Consider the following 20,175-nt stretch of genomic DNA (forward strand, 5'->3'; position numbering starts at 1 on the left):
CCAATCCATGTCTTTATACATGTACTTTGTTTTTTTTTTTTGCATTACACTTCTTATTACACATATATACCACAATTTTTCATATCTCTGTTTGTGTATAAAGTAGGTTGACACAGAATCTTCCAAATAGATGATGCTGGGTATTAGACAACATATAATCCTTTCATGCTACAGGCAGACTCTATTCCATTTCCATGGTGGCATATATACTGGTAGGTCTGGCCAGGTATCAGATGGTGCATATACTTAAACAGTATAAGGAATTTCAGTGGGTACCGAGAACAGGAAAAAGTTGTTTTTTTTTTTTTCTTTCCCCAAATGAAGAATGTGGGGCCAAATTACACTTTGAAAACTGGCTTTCACATAGGAGAATTTTATAGACCTAGAACACCAACTGAGCAATACAGGAGATGGATAGCAGGTCATCTAATGGCTGATTCTCCAACAATTATATTGCTAAAATAAGAGAGATTTTGAGCATATGAATAAAAGCAAAAGAACAGTATTCCATAAAGAAGTACAATTGAAGGGTGAGGACAAAGAGAATATAATTGATGGAGGGATATCATGGGGAAAACTACATGGGATAAGGTTAAGAATACAGGTGGAAGTGATTGCAAATCTTACAATGGGGTTAAAGACTACTCTAAGAACATTTATAGGTGATGGTTGAACTTCTGACATTTTCCAAGGTTCCTCACTGAATATAACTTTAATGTATTTTGTATGCTTCAAATGTATTCATTAATATTTTAATACACCTGAAATTTTTTATTTTAAGATTGTCTTTCACAAAATTGTTTAAGTAGTTATTTATTTTCCAAAAAGTTATTCAGAAAGACACGTATGTGACTCTTAATATCCCTCCTTTAATTGGTATTTCTTTCTTATTTCATATTTATATTATGAGGGATTAAATATTAATAGATTGTCTTTGATTTAACCTACAGTGAAAATAAATGGTCTCCAGGAAAAAAAAAAACACATGACTTCAATTTTACTTGCTATGTCTCTTCTCAATACCTCATTAGTGCTTTAATTCATGCAGAAAAGGTTAAAATGTGCTAAAAGTGACAATTTCTAAATAGAAAGTACTGCATCTGTAATTCACTCTGGCAGTAAAGAAAAATCATTCTGGGAAGAGAAAAGTGCTAGGGAAAAGTTGTCAGAGTTAGTAGTTGAGTTGAGTTATCATGAGGCCCTCTGAGAGGGAGGTACATTGGAAGCAAAAGGACCTAGATAAATATGTTCACATGACTACTCTGGGAGAAAGATTAGTTGGAATGAGAGAGTATTATCATGTTCATTTTCCCAAATGGAAATTATGCAATTGTAAAATCATTTCTTGAGATACTAAAATGTAGTTTGGTCTTATGAATAAAAATTAGATTGGATATTTTAAGAGATTACCATTTTTCTCCCTGATAATTATTTTATGGTTAGCTGCCTTGGTTGAAAACAAAACCTCCTAAAAAAGGCTATCATAATAACTCATGATGTGTGAACAACACCATTTATAAGTTTAAAACACAAAAATCCCTTCACTTTACTGTCACATTTTGGCATATATCATATATGCTTTCATAGCTAAGAGAGATTGGGATTGTACCCATGAATATGGTAACCAGAGAATATATGCCTCCAAAGTACCATCCATTTTCTTGCAGAAAAGAATCTTTCAGGATGAATTATATTTTTCCTATGTACACAGCATCATCATATTTTATTTTTAGAATTGTCATTTACTTCTCACTATAATGAACTAACTCAGTTGAATTTCAATGTTATAGTAAATTTAATGCAATTGTGCTCAAATTAAAAAGTGGTATCAATTGTACAAGTATTTTTTTTCCAAATGTCAAATATTTTATTTACTTAACATAAAAGTTACTTGTAAATACTGGACTATGGATTCAAATTGAGCATTCTTATCTTCCTTCAATGTGGAACAAGAAATGTGATTTATAAACAGAAGCTTGGGAAGTTGTGCTGGGAATATATCTTCTTGATTGCTGTCTTAGGGTTTGTTTCATCTAATGGTATTCCCCTGTAGGCAAATCAACTGATATGAGTTCAACATCATGTGTTGATACCTAAGCCATAAAATATATTACCTCATTTTGACAACAGCTTCATAATACATATTCATTAAGAAACCATGCTAAGTTCTGCATAAAACTCATGTGGAACCACAAAATATTTCAATAGAACACTTTTGAGATTAAGAAGAGGACAGCTTAAGTCAACTTCCTAATGTCAAGTTATATTACAAAGTTCTAGTAATCAAACAATATGGTACTGAAATAAGCATAGCTATATACACAAATGGAACAAAATAGAGAAGCCAGAAATAAACCCACACATATGTAGGCAACTAATTTTCACAAAATTACCCAGAAATGAAATGTGGGAAGTCCAACCTATTTAACAACTGTTTTGGAGGAAATCAGGATAACATTCAAAAGAACGAAATTGGATCTATATCTTACATCATACACAAAAATCTACTCAAATTGGTTTAAATTTCTAAATGTGAGACATGAAATTGTAAAATATCTAGAATAAATCAATGAGGACATGTTTGTTCACGTTAGTCTTAGACATAATTTTTTTGAAACTTGTACCAAAAACAACAAAAGCAAAAATAAGCAAGTGGGATTTTGTGAAACTAAAAAATTCTGTGCAGCAAAGGAGACAATCAGAAAAATGAAAGACAACATTCAGAATGGAAGAAAAAATTTGCAAACTCTACATCTGAAAGAGTTAATATTCAAAATATAACTCACACAACTTAATAGCAAAACAACAAATAAGGCAATTAAAAATGACCAAAGGATCTAGATAGACATAATGATGAAATTGAACAACAATATGTGAAAAGGTGCTCAACATCATTAATCATCAGGGAAAAGCAAGTCAGTGCCACACTTAGATATCACTTCACATCTGTTAAGATGGCTCTGATCAAAAAGATAGATGATATGTATTGGTGAGTATGTGGTATAAATAGAACTATTATACACTCTTTCTAGGCATGTAAACTAATATGGCAATTATGAAAAACAATCTGAAATTTCCTCAAAAATTTTAAGAATAGAATTACCATATGATTTTGCAATCCTAATATACAGTATAAAAATCATAGGAAATGGAGTCAATTTGTCAAAGAGACATCCGTACTCCCATGTTTGTTGTAGCAATATTAAAACTAGACAAGAAATTGATACTACCTATATGCTTGCTGATATATGTGCTATGTAAGGAAATATAGCAAGATAATGGTTAATCAAAGTCTGCTCCTAAAACTCATTTTTGGCATACTAGAGACATTTTATTAAACTTTTTATTTTTTCTTTTTAGTTATGCATGATAATAGATCAAATTTTGACATACTTTTACAAAATGGAGTGCATCTTATGCAAATTAAGATCCTAGTCTGTGGATGTATATTATGTAGAGATTCACTGTTGTATATTCATATATATATGCATAGGAAAGTTATGACAGATCTTTCCATTGTCTTTCCTTTTCCTGTCCTCCTCCCTTCCCTTTATTCCCTTTTGTCTAGTCCACTGAACTATTCTCCACCTCCTCCCCCTTATTGTTGTTTAGATTTCATATATCAAAGAGAACATTTAGCATTTGGTTTGGGGGATTGGCTTATTTCACTTTGCATGATAGTCTCCAGACCCATCCATTTAGTGGCAAATTTGGTAAAATCATTCTTTATGGCTAAGTAATATTTCATTGTGTACATATATGCCACATTTTCTTTGTCCATTCATCTGTTGAAGGGCAACTAAGTTGATTCCATAGTTTAACTATTGTGTACTGAGCTGCCGTAAACATTGATGTGGTTGTGTCTCTACAGTATCCTGATTTTAACACCTTTGGATATATACTAAAAAGTGGTATAACCGGGCCAAATGGTAGTTTCATTCTTAGTTTTTTGAGGAATTACCATACTTCTTTCTAGAGTAGTTGCAACAATTTACAGTCCTAACAACAATGTATGATTGGACCCTTTCTAACACATCCTGGCCAACAATTATTGTTACTTGTATTCTTGATAGTTGCCATTCTGACTGGAGTGAGATGAAATCTCAGTGGAGTTTTAATTTACATTTCTCTAATTGCTAGAGACATTGAACATTTTTTCACATATTTGTTGACCATTCATATTTCTTCTTGTGTGAAGTGTTTATTCAGTCCCTTAGCCCATTTATTTTTAAAATTTTATAATTTGTTCTAATTTGTTATACCTAACAGTAGAATGCCTTCTGACATTGTACAAAAATGGAGCACAACTTCTTATTCCTCTGCCTGTACATGGTGCAGAATCACACCTGTAGTGTAATCATTCATGTAATTCATGTATATAGGGTACTAAAATCTGCCTCATTCCATCATCCTTCCCATCCCCACCCCTCACTCCTCTTTGCACAATCCAAAGTTCCTTCATTCTTCCCTATCTCCCCTCATTATGGATCAGCATCAGCTTATCGGACAAAACATTCAGGCTTTGTTTTTTGGGGGGTTGGCTTATTTTGCTTAGCACGATATTCTCCAGCACCATCCACTTGCTGACAAATGGCATAATTCTATTCTTTTTTAAGGCTGAGCAATATTCCATTGTGTATATACCACATTTTCTGTATTCTTTCATCTGTTGAAAGGCATCTAGGCTGGTTCCATAGTATAGATATTGTGACTTGAGCTGCTATAAACATTGATGTGGTCGTGTCCCTGTAGTATGCTGATTTTAAGTCCTTTGAGTATAAACTGAGGAGTGGGATAGTTGGGTCAAATTGTGGTTCCATTCCAAGTTTTCTGAAGAATCTCCATATTGCTTTCCATAGTAGTTGCACCAATTTGCAGTCCCACCAGCAATGTATGATTGTACCTTTCCCTGATGTCCTTGCCAACAATTATTATTGCTTATATTCTTCATAATTGTCATTCTGACTAGAGTGAGATGAGATCTAAGAGTAGTTTTAATTTGCATTTCTCTGATTGCTAGAGGTGAGGAACATTTTTTTCATATATTTTTGATCGGTTGTATTTCTCCTTCTGTGAAGTGTCTGTTCAGTCCTAAGCCCATTATTGATTTAGTTAATTTTTTTTGGTGTTAAGTTTTTTGAATTCTTTATATATTCTGGCAATTAGTGCTCTGAGGTGTATGTGGTAAAGATTTTCTCCCATTATGTAGGCTCTCTCTCCATGTTATTGATTCTTTTGCTGAGAAGAAGCTTTTTAGTTTGATCTGTTCCATTTATTGATTCTTGATTTTACTTCTTGGGCATTAGGAGTCTTGTTAAGGACATCAGGTCCTTATCTGACATAATGAAGATTTGGGCCTACTTTTTCTTCTGTTAGGTGCAGGGTCTCTGTTCTTGTGCCTAAGTCTTTGATTCACTTTGAGTTAAGTTTTTTGCAGGGTGAGAGATAGGGATTAAATTTCATTCTGCTACATACGGAGTTCTACTTTTCCCAGCAACATCTGTCGAAGAGGCTATCTTTTCTCCACTGTATGTTTTTGATGCCTTTGTCTTGTATGAGATAACTATTTATGTGTGTTTTTCTCTGTGTCTTTTTTCTATTCCATTTTTGTTCCTGTCTCTATTGCTGCCAGTGCCATGCTAGTTTTGTTACTATAGTTCTGTAATATAATTTAAAGTCTGGTATTGTGATGCCTCCTGTATTACTTTTCTCACTAAAGATTCATTTGGCTATCCTGGGCCTTTTATTTTTCTAAATGAATTTTATGACTGCATTTTTTTATTTCTATGAAGAACTTGATTGGAATTGTATTAAAATTGCATTAAATCTGCACAGCACATTTGGTAGTATGGATATTTTGACAATATTAATTCTGCCCATCCAAGAACACAGGAGATATTTCCATCTTCTAAGGTCTTCTTCAGCTTCATTTTTTAGTGTTCTGTAGTTTTTATTGTAGAGTTCCTTCACCTCTTTTGTTAAATTCATACCCAGTAGTTTTTTTTTTTTTTTGAGGCTATTGTCAAAGGGATAGTTTTTCTAATTTCCCTTTAGCTGATTCATCATTGGAATATAGGAACACAATTGATTTATGGGTTTTAATTTTATATCTTTCTACATTGCTGAATTAATTTATTAGTTTTAGAAGTTTTCTGTTGAAATTTTTTGGATCTTCTAAATATAAAATCATGTCATTGGCAAACAGTGATAATTTGACTTCCTTTTTTTTCTATATGTATCTCTTTAATTTCCTTCTTCTGTCTAATTGCTCTTGATAGGGTTTCAAAGACACTGCTGAATAGAATTAATGAAAGAGGGCATCCCTGTCTTGTTCCAGTTTTTAGAGGGAATGCTTTCATTTTTCACCATTTAGAATAATGTTGGCCTTGGGTTCTATATACCTAGCTTTTACAATGTTGAGGTATATTTCTACTATCCCTATTTTTTCTAGGTTTTAATCATGAATGGATGCTGAGTTTTGTCAAATTATTTTTTTGCATTCATTGAGATAATCATGCAGTTCTTGTCTTTAAGTCTGCTTACGTGTTAAATTACATTTATTGATTTCCATATGCTGAACCAACCCTGCATCCGTGGGATGAACCCCACTTAACCATGGTGCACTATTTTTAATGTGTTTTTGTGTGTGATTTGCCAGTATTTTATCAGTGTTTAATGCACCTATGTTCATCAGGGATATTGGTCTGAAGTTTCCTTTCCTTGATGTGTCTTTGTTTAGTTTTTATGTTTGGATGATGCTAGCTTCATAGAACGAGTTTGGAAGGTTTCCCTCCTTTTCTATTTTATGAATGATTTGAGGAAGATTGGTGTTAGTTCTTCTTCAAAGGTCTGGTAGAACAGTTCAGAATCCATACAGTCCTGGGCTTTTCTTTGTTGGTAAACTTTCAAGGCATATTCAACTTCATTGCTTGAAATTGATCTGTTTAAATTTTCTATGTCTTCCTGGTTTAATTTGGGTAGGTCATATGCCTCTAGAAAGTTTTTTATCTCTATAATAAAATCCCCTATATATATTAATAATAACTTCTTCAAGTGAGGAGATTAAGGCTATTTCTTACCATATCTTTGAAACTTTATTTTGTATTTTCCCAGTTTTATTCATTTAGTCTGTATTACATTTATATAACTATTAAATTTTAAAATTCATATTCTTCTTTGTTGCATGTAACATGGAAGTCTTGTGGTATCTGTGCATCGTTTTTGTCTCTTAAATAATTTTTAAACAATTTTCCTCATTCCTTTCTATATTATAAATCTATCACTTATGATGCCACAGGTACATTGCCTCACATTTAGAACTTTAGCTAAATTCTATACAATCAATAAATTACATCCCACACATAATTGCAATTGATACAGAAGTTAGTCACATTACCCAAAGTCATTCTGTAGAATTTATAACAGCAGAATAAAGAAGATCCTTTGTGGGCTGGGGTTGTGTCTCAGCGGTAAAGCACTTGCCTAGCATGTGCGAATACCTGGGTTTTATCCTCAGCACCACATAAAGATAAATAAATAAAGGTATTGTATCCAACTAAAACTAAAAAATAAAATTAAAAAAAGAAATTCCTTTGGGCTATAATTTCAAATTTGGGAGAATATAAATATGAAAGACTTGGTATCTATTTTCTCTGAAGTGTGGCAAGGGCCATCAGTAAATGAGTGGGAAATAAAAATGGGAGGTAGTTATCTTGATGTTAGCATGTTTCACTTTTAATCTATAAAGTCATTTTTATTGCAGTTTTCTTTTGCTTTATCCTGGGATTGAATTCTGGAATGTACATTACTATTTTTATAAATCTTAAGTTAATTATGATGGTTGCATATGTGTGGCAATTGTGAGACATGTTATTAATCTATCCCTTTTGTTTTACCAAAGTGTCTATGCCAGTTTTTCATTAAGATTTTCTCTGAAACATTGTTACTTAAGGTGTTTCACAGTTTTAAAAAAAGTGTTTTTCACTGTTATTTAAAGGGTTTGAGAAGTTGTTTAGAAAAAGATTGATTATCATTGAATCCAGAATTTCTTGGTGATCACTTTCATAATTAGATATTTAACATTCTACAAAGCACATTTTTGGAAATGTTGGTTGATATGTTATATTTATATATAATAATTTGCCAATATTACATTTAATTTAGCAGCTTTACTGTAACTGACAAAACTCTTTCACACAAATTCTTCCCAACCTTTAATTTGTGTAGTTCTGTAAATTTAAATTCCTATCACTACATTCACCAACAGAATCTAGCTAGTCAAGATAGTTTTTAATTTCCACCAGAATCCAGCATTTATGATTTTTCTCACAGTTTATTTTATTTAAATATGTAGTCAGGAGGACTTCTAAAGCTCCATTCAAGATATTTTTCACTATATTATATCAGACAGTTAAGGATAGTGTCAGCTTTTTCTAACAGATAATACCTTCCAAATTTTCACTATAAGTTTACTGAATTGTCAATTTACAAAATTTTTATCACTCAGATCATGTTTTTTTTCATATGACTAGAGATTTTGTCATTTCCTTTTTTGAAACCAAACTTTATTTTGCATACACTTTGTTATGATCTCTTAGTTGAATAAAAATAACATTTGACCAAAATATTTGAATTAGAAACTTTCCAAGTATGAATACAGCACAAAGACTCTTATTTTTACCTCTGCTAAGACCAAATAAAAACAGAATATACTTATACAAATACAATATGTTTAAGAAAGATAATTGATAAACAAAATTTCAGTTTATGCTTTATGATTTTAGAATTGTGGTCCTGCTATTGAAAATGCTCACCTGCCTTGAAACTTAACAATTATAATTTTTTTCACCTGAAATATTCCTGGAATATGTTACTGAAAATAAAATTCATTTTAAACTTTGTACTGTTTTATCTCTGCAACACACCATATATCATAACCATAGTTTGAGTTATTTTCACAAATTGGACATACATATGTAATTAGTACCCAGATTAAGAAAGAGAACCCCAGAACTCAGAAGCCTTTTTTTATTTAAATAAATATTTATTTATTTAAAAATACCACAGAAGACATATTTGGATAAAAAAATGAAGAGACATACATGGAAACAAAAATGTACAGGACCATGTGAAAAAAGTGTGTATGTGGTGGGGGAGACACCATCAACATTCCAGAAAGAAGCACAGTGGGAAATCAATTACACATCATTTAAAAAAGAACAAGTCTATCAAAAAGAGTAATAGAGTATAAATGCAAAATATAGTGTCACATTAGGTTTACAAGAAGAAGAGACTAGTACCTTATGGATGGGCAGCCAGGGAGCAGTAAGATTGTTTGGTTTTGTCTCAAGGTCACTGACCTTGTCATAGTGCATTCCTGGGCTATGTGATACAGCCATAGGGGTCCAAGGATGCAATATGCTATGATAACAACATAAAAATAATACACTGGAAACCATATTTAGCAGAAAAAATAAAATATGAATTTAGGTAATTAGCATAAACAATTGGGGCCATTGTGAGGTTGCTGGCACAAGGAGGAACTGAGCACAGGTAGGTATTTTTTTTCTGGGCCCAGTCTGAATCTCCAGAGAACACCTGCCCACTCTTCAGTTGGCTGCTCTAAGTCAAGGTCAGGGATACTCATAGCACATGCCTCACGAGTCATGTTCTCTGTACTCAGCTTTGGTCACAGCCTAAGAAAAATGCCAAGGTTTACTCCAAGAAATACTTTCATGAGTTTCCTATGTTTGTGATTTTCTCAATAGAACCTGAATGTCCCACAGAAACACTAGGCTATTTGTTGCTCATGGTGATTAAATAAAATACATTTGTGCAGTTCAAAGGTGCAGCACACCCTTGGGAGGTCCTAGAGGAGAGCCACAGTCCTCCTACTGTCTGTTCTCTAGGTGGGCACCATCTCCTCTCTGGGTCAGGCAGCTATGCAGAGGGCAGAACTTTGAAATGCTTCAAGAACTTCAGAATAAATAAGACTGTCTTATCACCAGGGGAACAGATATACAAGAATCTACTCTGCCTTAAAGGAGTAGAGATGGAAAAGAAAATTGTTCACAAATCCAGGACCTTTCAGGTCTCCTAGATGTGGACAAGGAAAAGTCCTCCTGGGCCATCACAGCCTTGACCAAGTCCAACTCAGCCAATTAGAAACCCTTTTGAAACCTCCCTTCCACTTGCTTCCTCCGAGAGTAACCATTATTCTAACTTCTAACTCTGTAGACTAATTATGTCTCTTGAAATATATCATGTGTCTAGTCTCATTAGGTAAATTATACACAATAGAATTACTCTAAGTGTTTAAGTTGAACAAATTCAGTGTTTTTCTTCCTCATTAAACAAGATTGTATGATTTAGAAAATTGAAGAAATATAACTGTATATGGTGAATTACATTTGTTCATTTGCATATGTTGAAATAACCTTGCACCCCTGGGATGAAAACAACATGATCATATGCAATTTTATTAATGTGTTTTGAATGTGACTTGCTAATATTTTATTAAGAATTTTTACACCTCTGCTCATCAGGGATATCAATCTGTAGTTTTTTTTTTTCCTTGACATGTTCTTTGTCTGGTTTGGGTATCAGGGTGATACCAGCTTCATAGAATAAATTTGGCAGTGTTTCCTCTCTTCCTGTTTCATGGAATAATTTGAGGAGGATTGGTGTTAGTAGAACTCACTGAGAATCCATCTGGTTCTGGGCATTTCTTTGTTGGAAGGTGCTTAATTGCTGTTTCAGTCTCAATGTTTGATATTAGTGTATTTAGGTTTTCTATATCCTCATGGTTCAATTTTGTAGGTCACATGTGCCTAGAAATTCATTAATATATTCTAGATTTCCCATTTATTGAAATATGAATTTTCAAAATATTCACCACATGCATAGAAGGACAAAAAATACACATGATCATCTTGATATATGAATAAAAATCCTTTGACAAAATACAGCATCCATTTGTGTTAAAAACACTAAAGAAACTAGGGATAAAAGGGACTTACCTTAATATGATAAAGGTTGTAAAAGCCAACATTATACTAAATGGAGGAAAACTGAAAGCATTTCTTCTAAAATCAGGAACAAACTAGGCTGTCCACTTTCACCACTCCTATCCAATATAGTTCTGGAAAACCTAGACACAGCAATCAAGCAAGAGAAGAAAATTAAAGAAATAAAAAATAGGAAAAGAAGAAGCTGGTTGACCACATGATTCTATGTGTAGAAGATATCAAAAAACTCCACCAGAAGAACTTTGAGAGCTGATAAACAAATTCAGCATATAGCAGAATACAAGATCAAAATATATAAATGAATATCTTTCTTATACTCCAATAATCAATCATGTTGAAGAAGAAATCAGGAAAGCAGTTGCGTTTGCAAAAGCCTCAAAAATGCTTGTGAATAAGTATAATCAAGGAGGTGAAATACCTCTACAATGAAAGCTATAGAATACTGAAGAAAGAAATTGAAGAAAACCTCAGAAGATAAAAGGCCTCCCACATTCTCAGATAGGCAGATTTAATATGATCAAAATGGCCATATTACCAATAGGGATCTGCAGAGTCAATGTGGTCTCCACTGAAATGCCAAATCACATTTTTCACAGAACAAGAAAATAAAGTTATAAAATGATATGTAATAATAAGAGACCAGTAATAGCCAAAGAAATATTGAGCAACAAGAGCAAAGCTAGAGTTATCACAATATCGCATATATATAGAGCAATAATAACAAAAACAGCATGGTATTGGCCTTAAAACACACACAGAAGACCAAGAGAATAGAAAAGAAAACACAGAGCCAAATCCATAGATACCTTCATCTGATCCTTCAAGAAGGTACCATGTGTAGCTGAAAAACATAATATTTTTAACAAATGTTTCTGGGAAAACTGGATACCTATATAAAGAAGAATAAAACTAGATTTCTATCTCTCACCCTGCACAAAAATCAACTCAAAGTGGATCATTGACCTAGGAATTATACCAGAAACACTGCAACTTCTAGAATAAAACACACTGTAACATATCAGTTTAGGCACCTAATTCCTAAATAAGACTTCCAAACCTCAAAAAATAAAATGAAGAATGAGTAAATAGGTGGCTTCAAATTAAAATTTTTCTCCACAGCAAAGGAAATGAGAGTATTAAAATACAGTCTATAGAATGGGAGAATATCTTCACCAGCTATTCTTTTGATAGGAGATTAATATAAAAACATGTAAAGAACTCAAAATACTTAATATCAAAAACAAATTCTGCCTAGCATGGGAAGACTACCATGATAAATACCTACATTAAAAAGAGGAAGGGCATAGCCAAGGCACAGTGGTGCAAGCCTGTAAACCCAGTGGCTCGGGAGGCTGATGCAGGAGTATTTTGAGTTCAAAGCCAGCCTCAGCAACTTAGTGAGGCCCTAAACAACACAGTGAGATCCTGTATCTAAATAAAATACAAAATAGCACTGGATATGTGGCTTAGTGATCATGTGCTCCTGAGTTCTGTCCCTGGTACCCCCCACAAAGTACTGCAATCAATAAATGGGCAAAAGAATTAAACATATTTTTCAAAAGAAGAAATACAAATGGCCAACAAACATAAAAATTGGTAAATATCCTTAGCATTCAGGGAAATGCTAATCAAACTACATTAAGATTTTGTGTCACTCAAGTTGAATGGTAATCATCAAGAATACATATAATAATAACTAATGCTGCTGAGGATGTGGGGGAAAAATGTGCACTCATACATTGTTGGTGGGACTGCATATTAGTGCAACTACTTTGGAAAGCTGTATGGAGATTCCTTAAAAGACTAGGAATGGAACAACCATATGACCCAGCAATCCAACTCCTTGGTAAATATCCAAAAGCATTATATGTGTACACAAATATTTATAGAATTGCAACCCACAGTAATAAAGTTACATAACCAGACTTTGTGTCCCTAAATGAAATTTATGGCATTTGCTGTAAATGGATAGAACTGGAGCCTATCATGCTAAGTGAAATAATCCAGACTCAGATATTCAAAGGTCAAATGTTTTCTCTTTTATGAACAAGAAATAAAGAATATAAAAATGGGGGATACCATGAAAATGGAGGGGAGAACTGTGGAGTTGAGACTAAGGAGATCAAGTAGGAGTGAAGAGGGATGGGAAAGAGGAAGAACTGAAAAATGAAATTGACTGAACTGTGCTATGCACATGGAGGAATATATCAAAATTAATTTCACTTATATGTATACCTTTAATGCACCGAATAAAAAAATAAATTAACAGAAGAAAAACCTATAGAGTAGAGGAAGGAAATTGGGGAAGAAGGGAGGCAAGAGAAAGGGGACAATGTGGAGACTGAAATAGAGCAAATTATATATACATGTATGTATATGTTAAAATGAACCCCACTATTATGCATAACTAAAATGCCCTAAAAAGTAAAAGAAATGTAACTCTACACTGGAATGCTACCTAAACTTTTGTATTCAATGTTGAAGAAAAAAATTGAATTTATTAATTTTAAATGGGAAAAATAAGAGTACCTATTCCACAGATTTCTTATGAATAGTGAATGTTTTCTGCATGTACATATGTATGTGTATTGATCTATTTATCTATGTACCTACATACCCACCGATGAATTCTGTAATGTGAGGCACTGAACACAGATTAGGCATGCAAACAATTATCATTGCTATTAGTGGAAATTTTTTAATGCTTAGAAATACCAAAAAATATATATTTAAAAAATTATTATCAATTAATATCATAACTAATGAAATCTACTGTAACTCTTTTCAAATACAATGGCTGCATTTTTAATGAATGCAATTATAAAAACTAACATAATGAACATCATGTTCTAGACAATTGATTAAACTGTCATACATTCCATTTTTTTTGTTATAGTGATTAATTCTGGAATATTTGAAAGTTTATCATCTGTATTATGTTGATTTAAAAATACTTCACACTGACATGGAAGTGTGTCAATAATTTGTCAGTACATTCATGACTCACATAAAGATATACATGAAAAGTCATTAATAGTTCTCAATCATTTCAATAAATGTCTGAATAAAGCAATGAGCCATGAAAGTTGCCTTTGATTTTTAAAAATAGTTTCAATATTTTATGATTATCTTTAAATGTAAATTGTCTATTATTTTAAAATAATAGTTATTAAGAATTTGACTCATAGTGGGATAGAGAAGGAGATCATGGAAGGTATAGATGAATTCTAGATAGGGAAGAGGGGTGGGAGAGAGCAGGGGATTAGTAAGGATGGTGGAATATGATGGACATCATTATACAAAGTACATGTATGAAGACTTGAATTGGGTGTCAAGATATTTTATATACAAACAGAGATACAAAAAGTGTGGTATTTATGTGTATTAAGAATTGTAATGCAAAAAATAATAATGTTACTTTAGATTAGGTAGAGGGAAGTGAAAGGAGGGGAAGGCAGGAGATGTGGGGATAAGAAAAATAGTAGAATGAAACAGCCATTATTACTTTATGTAGGTATGTGACTGTATGACCAATTTGATTCTACAACAGGTATAATCAGAAAAATGAGAAACTATATCCCATTTATGTATGATACATCAAAGTATATAAGTGCATTCTACTGTCATGCATAACTAATTAAAACAAATAAAAAATAAGATAGAAAAAAATAAAATACTAAATTAAAAAATTATGTAGGATTTTTTTTAGTTTAATAAGTATGGGATTTTGAAATGTGGTTACATGTTATAATTGCTGAAATATTTAGATGAAAAAATATGGGGGATATTTGTTTGTTTAGATATTTATTCATTTCTCATTGTTTACTTTGTTCTATTTTCCTGGTATATCTAGGTAATTATTTCAAGACTCTATTTTGTTAAAATGCTAGCAAGTTCATCATGATCTTATTGATATGGATCTTTCAGGGGTGATATAAGGGAATGAACTTGGGGTATTTTACCACTGAGATATATGCCTAATCCTTTTTTTATTTTTTACTTTGAGACAGAGTTTTGTTAAATTGCTGAGGGTCTTGCAAGGTGCCTGAGGCTGGCCTCAAACTTGTGATCCTCCTGCCTCAGCCTCCCAAGAGGCTGGCCTAAAGATGCACCACCACATCCATCATGGATTCATTCATAGTTAAATTAAGGCATAGTTTACACAACACACAACATTGTTTTAGTAAAAATTTAATGATTATTAATTACAAATAATTGCTTATCACCACAAACCAGTTTTTCAACATTTCTGTCACCTGAAAGAGATTCAGTTATCACTATTTGCAATAAATCTGTTTTCTCACCCTACACCCAGGAAACCACTAACTTATTCTTCCTATAGACTTGTCCTCTACAAACATGTCATATAAATAGTGTCATATAAACACTGTATGTGAGATCTTACACATCTGGCTTCTTTGACTTAGCATAAGGTTTGTGAGGTAACATGTGGTAAGATAAACACTTTGTTAATATTTATTGCCTCAGAGTATTCCATAGTTGATGGGCATATACATTATAAAAAGGTATCATTGTCTATAAGAAGTCTGGTGAAAGTAAGTCACAATCAAACCATGCTACATCTTGAAAGTCATATAAAATATTTGAGTTTACTCTAAAGACAGTGATGATACAAAATAAAGTATTTTTATATAGAAAATTAATTCATTCTATTAAAAATATTATTCACTTAATTGTAGTTATCACATATGTAAATTATAAAATGCTAAAATAATTTAAATTTTAATGTGCTATTTTTAATTATGTCTACATCATAATATAAGTGTAAAATTTTGTTTAAATAAAAAACTTCCTAATTAAATTTCTCTTTTTCTTACTCTTAGAAACATCTACTATTACAGAAAGTTCCCTGGGATTCTTACTTCCTAATTTTAATTTAAATTTTAAAATACAATGCATAGATAGATATCTACGGTGGTTAGTTCTTCACTTCATGCCCAGAATTATTCACTGAATAATGTGTTATGAGTATTTAATTCAGCAGGTTTAGTAGTGGCCTGGGCTGTTTTACTAGAGAAAAAATAAATAACCTGCCTGGAACTAATTACTGGTCAAGGCAAAGAGTATTAAGGTGGCTTGCCGCACTTGTCAGCATTTTTCATTGTTAAAAGTGAAATCCGTTGATGTATAATTTATTTAAGCAGTGTGAAAACTCCTTCTTTGTCCCTTCTGATTAACTTTGGCTTGAAGTCCACTTTATCTGATATGAGGATAGAAATTCCTGCTTGTTTACCTGATCCATGTGAGTGATATGTTTTTCTCATTCTTTCACCTTCAGTCTGTGGATGCTTTTGCCTATGAGGTGAGTCTCTTAGAGACAGCATATCATTGGGTCTTGTTTTCTATTCCAATCTGCCAGTCTATGACTTTTGATTCATGAGTTTAGGCCATTAATGTTCAAGGTTATTATTGATATATGATTTGTATTTCCAGTCTTTTGGGTTTATTTCTGTTTTTTAATTTAACTTAGTTTCTCCTTTGACTATTTCTTGAGTGTAGTTACTCCCTTTGTTGGTTTTCACTTTTTTTTTCATTTCATCCTCATGGAATACTTTGCTGAGAATGTTCTTTAGTGCAGGATTTCTAGTTGTGAACTTTTTAAACTTTTGTTTATCATGGAAGGTTTTATTTCATCTTCAAATCTGCAGCTTAATTTTGCTGGTTATAGAATTGGTTGGCATCATTTTCTTCCATACCTGGTATATATTGTTCCAGGACCTATTAATTTTCAGGGTCTGGGTTGAGAAATCAGCTAAGATTCAAATCGTTTCGCCCTATACATAATCTGATGTTTTTCTCTCACAGCCTTTAAAATTCTACTCTTATTCTGTATTGAAGCATTTTCATTATAATGTGCCTTGGTGTGGATCTGTTGTATATTTATGACCCAAACAATGAAGTATCTGTGTACATTAAACAAACCCTTCTTAATTTCAAGACTAAAACAGACCACAATACAATAATTCTGGGTGACTTTAACATATCTCTCTCACTGCTGCATACAGCCTTCAAACAAAAACTAAAAAAATAAAAAATAAACTATACAACTAAGTAATACTATCAATAATTTAGACTTAACAAACATATATAGAATATTTCAGCCATCAAAGAGTGAATACACTTTCTTCTCATCAGTACACAGATTCTTCTCCCAAGCATACAATATTTTAGGCCACAAAGAAACTCTTAGCAAAAAAAAAAAAAAAATAGAGATAGTACCAGACATTCTATCATATCTTAATGGGATGAAATTAGACATCAATGATTAAAAAAAATACAAGCTATAGCAACACTGGGAAACTAAATGATATGTTATGGAATGACAAATGAATAGCAGAAGAAAAGAGGGATGAGATTAAAAACATACTTGGAGGTAAATGAGAATAGTGATACAATATATCAAAATCACTGGGACACTATGAGAGGAGCACTAAGAGGAAAGTTTATTGCATTGAGCTCATGCATTAAAAGAATAGAAAGTTAATGAATAAATGACTTAACATCACATCTCAAAGCCCTAGCAAAAGAAGGACAAATCACAATACAAAGCAGTAAAAGAAAATAATTAAAATCAGAGCTGAAATCAATAAAATTCAAACAAAAGAATCAATTTTAAAAACTGACAAAACAAAAAGTTGGTTCTTTGAGAAAATAAATATAATTGATAAATCCTAAGCCACACTAATGAAAAGAAAGAGAGAAAAAACTCAAATTACCAAATTGATGATGAAAAAGGAATTATCACAATGGACACTACTGATATACATAAGGTGATTAGACACTATTTTGAAAATTTATACTCCAATAAAATAGAAAATCTCAAAAACGTCAACAAATTTCTAGAGACATATGACATACTCAGACTGAATTAGGAGGACATACACAATTTAAACAGAACAACTTCAAGTAATGAAATAGAAGACACTATTAAAAGCCTACCAACCAAGGACAGGTCAGGACCAGACAGATTCTCAGCCGAGTTCCACAAGACTTTCAAAGAAGAATTAACTTCAGAGCTACTCAAATTATTCCATAAAATGGAAAAGGAGTGAACCATTCCAAACTCATTCTATGAAGCTAGCATCACTCTGATCTCAAAACCAGACAAAGACACATCAAGGAAAGAAAACTTCATACCAATATCCCTAATGGATATAGATGCAAAAACTCTCAATAAAATTTTATGGCAAATCACATACAAAAACATATTAGAAAGGTAGTGCACCACAATCAAGTGGATCTCAGGGATGCACGGTTGTTTCAACATATGGAAACCAATAAATGTAAACCATCATATCAATAGACTCAAAAACAAGAATCATATGATTATCTCAACAGATGCATAGAATGCATTTGACAAAATGGAGCACAACTTCTTGTTCAAAACTTAAAAAAAAAAACAACCTAGGGATAGTAGGGAATATACTTCAACATTTTGAAAGCTATCTGTGCTAAGCCCAAGGCCAACATCATTCTAAATAGAGAAAAATTGAAAGTATTCTCAACAAAAACTGGAACAAGAGAGGGATGCCCTCTTTCACCACTTTTATTTAACATAGTTCTTGAAACACTAGCCAGAGCAATTATGCAGATGAAAGAAATTAAAGATACATGTATACGAAAAGAAGAACTCAAACTATCATTGTTTGCTGATGACATGACTCTATATTTAGAAGATCCAAAAAAAATTCCATTAGAAAACTTCTAGAACTAACAAGTTAATTCAGCAAAGTAGCATGATATAAAATTGACACTCCAAAATCAAATGTGTTCTTATACATCATTAATGAATCCACTGAAAGAGAAATTAGGAAATCTACCCCAGTCACAATAGCCTCAAAACATAAAATATTTGGGAATTAATTTAACAAAAGAGGTGAAAGACTCCTACAATAAAAACTACTGAACACTAAAGAAAGAAAATTAAACAAACCTAAGAAGATGGAAAGATCTCCCATGATCTTGGATAGGCAGAAATGACATTGTCAAAATGGCCATATTACCAAAAATTTTACACAGATTTAATGCAATTCCTACTAAAATTCCAATGACATTCTTCATAGAAATACAAAAAGCAATCATGAAATTTATTTGGAAAAATAAGAATCCCCGAATAGCTAAAGTAATCCTCAGCAAGAAAAGTGAAGCAGGAGGCATCACAATACCAGATATTAAGTTATGCTACAGAGTTACAGTAACAAAAACAGCCTGGTATTGGCACCAGACATGCAGACCAATGGTACAGAATAAAAGACAAAGAGATAAACCCACATAAATATAGTTATCTCATACTAGAAAAGGACACCAAAAATATACATTGGAGAAAAAATAGCCTCTTCAACAAATGGTGCTGGGAAAAATGAAAGTCCATATGTAGCAAAATGAAATTAAAGCCCTATCTCTCACTCTGCACAAAACTCAACTCAAAATGTATCAAGGACTTAGGCATTAGACCAGAAACCCTATATCTAGTAGAAGAAAGAGTAAGCCCAAATCTCTACCATGTCAGCTTAGGACCTGATTTCCTTAAAAAGACTAAGATCAAGAAGTAAAACCAATAATGAATAAATGAAATGGATTCAAACTAAAAGGCGTCTTCAGAGCAAAGAAAACTAAAATGTGAAGAGATAGCCTCTAGAATGAGACAAAAGCTTTACCACAAGTACCTCAGAGCATGAATCTCCAGGATATATAAAGAACTCAAAAACTTAACACCAAAAATAATGTTTTAAATAATCTGATCAATAAATGGTCTAAGAAATTGACCAGACACTTCACAGAAGTAGTACAAGCAATCCATCAACAAATATATGAAAAAAAAGTTTAATTACTCTAGCAATTAGAGTAATGCAAATCAAAACTACTCTAAAATTTTATCTCACTCCAGTCAGAATGGCAATCATCAAGAATACAAGCAACAATAAACGTTGGTGAGAATGTGGGGAAAAAGATACACTCATATGTTGCTGGTGGGACTGCAAATTGGTCTAACCATTATCAAAAGCAGTATGGCGATTTCTCAGAATACTTGAAACGGAACCACCATTTGACCCAACTATCCCATTCCTTGGTTTATACCCAAAGTACTTAAAATCAACATACTACAGTGATGCAGCTACATCAATGT

The 20,175-nt window shown here is 32.4% G+C and overlaps 1 long non-coding RNA gene across 1 annotated transcript; it reads right to left on the bottom strand.

The window, feature by feature from the left end:
* Positions 1-11,038: 11,038 nt before the first annotated feature.
* Positions 11,039-18,647, bottom strand: LOC125614391. Its single transcript, XR_007344994.1, has 3 exons — positions 18,618-18,647; positions 12,077-12,084; positions 11,039-11,140 (listed from the first exon to the last, which is right to left on the bottom strand). It is a non-coding gene; the product is annotated as an uncharacterized LOC125614391 (long non-coding RNA).
* Between the last annotated feature and the right edge of the window lie 1,528 nt (positions 18,648-20,175).

Source organism: Marmota marmota, unplaced genomic scaffold (assembly GCF_001458135.2).
Source record: "Marmota marmota marmota unplaced genomic scaffold, marMar, whole genome shotgun sequence".
NCBI lineage: Eukaryota > Metazoa > Chordata > Mammalia > Rodentia > Sciuridae > Marmota > Marmota marmota.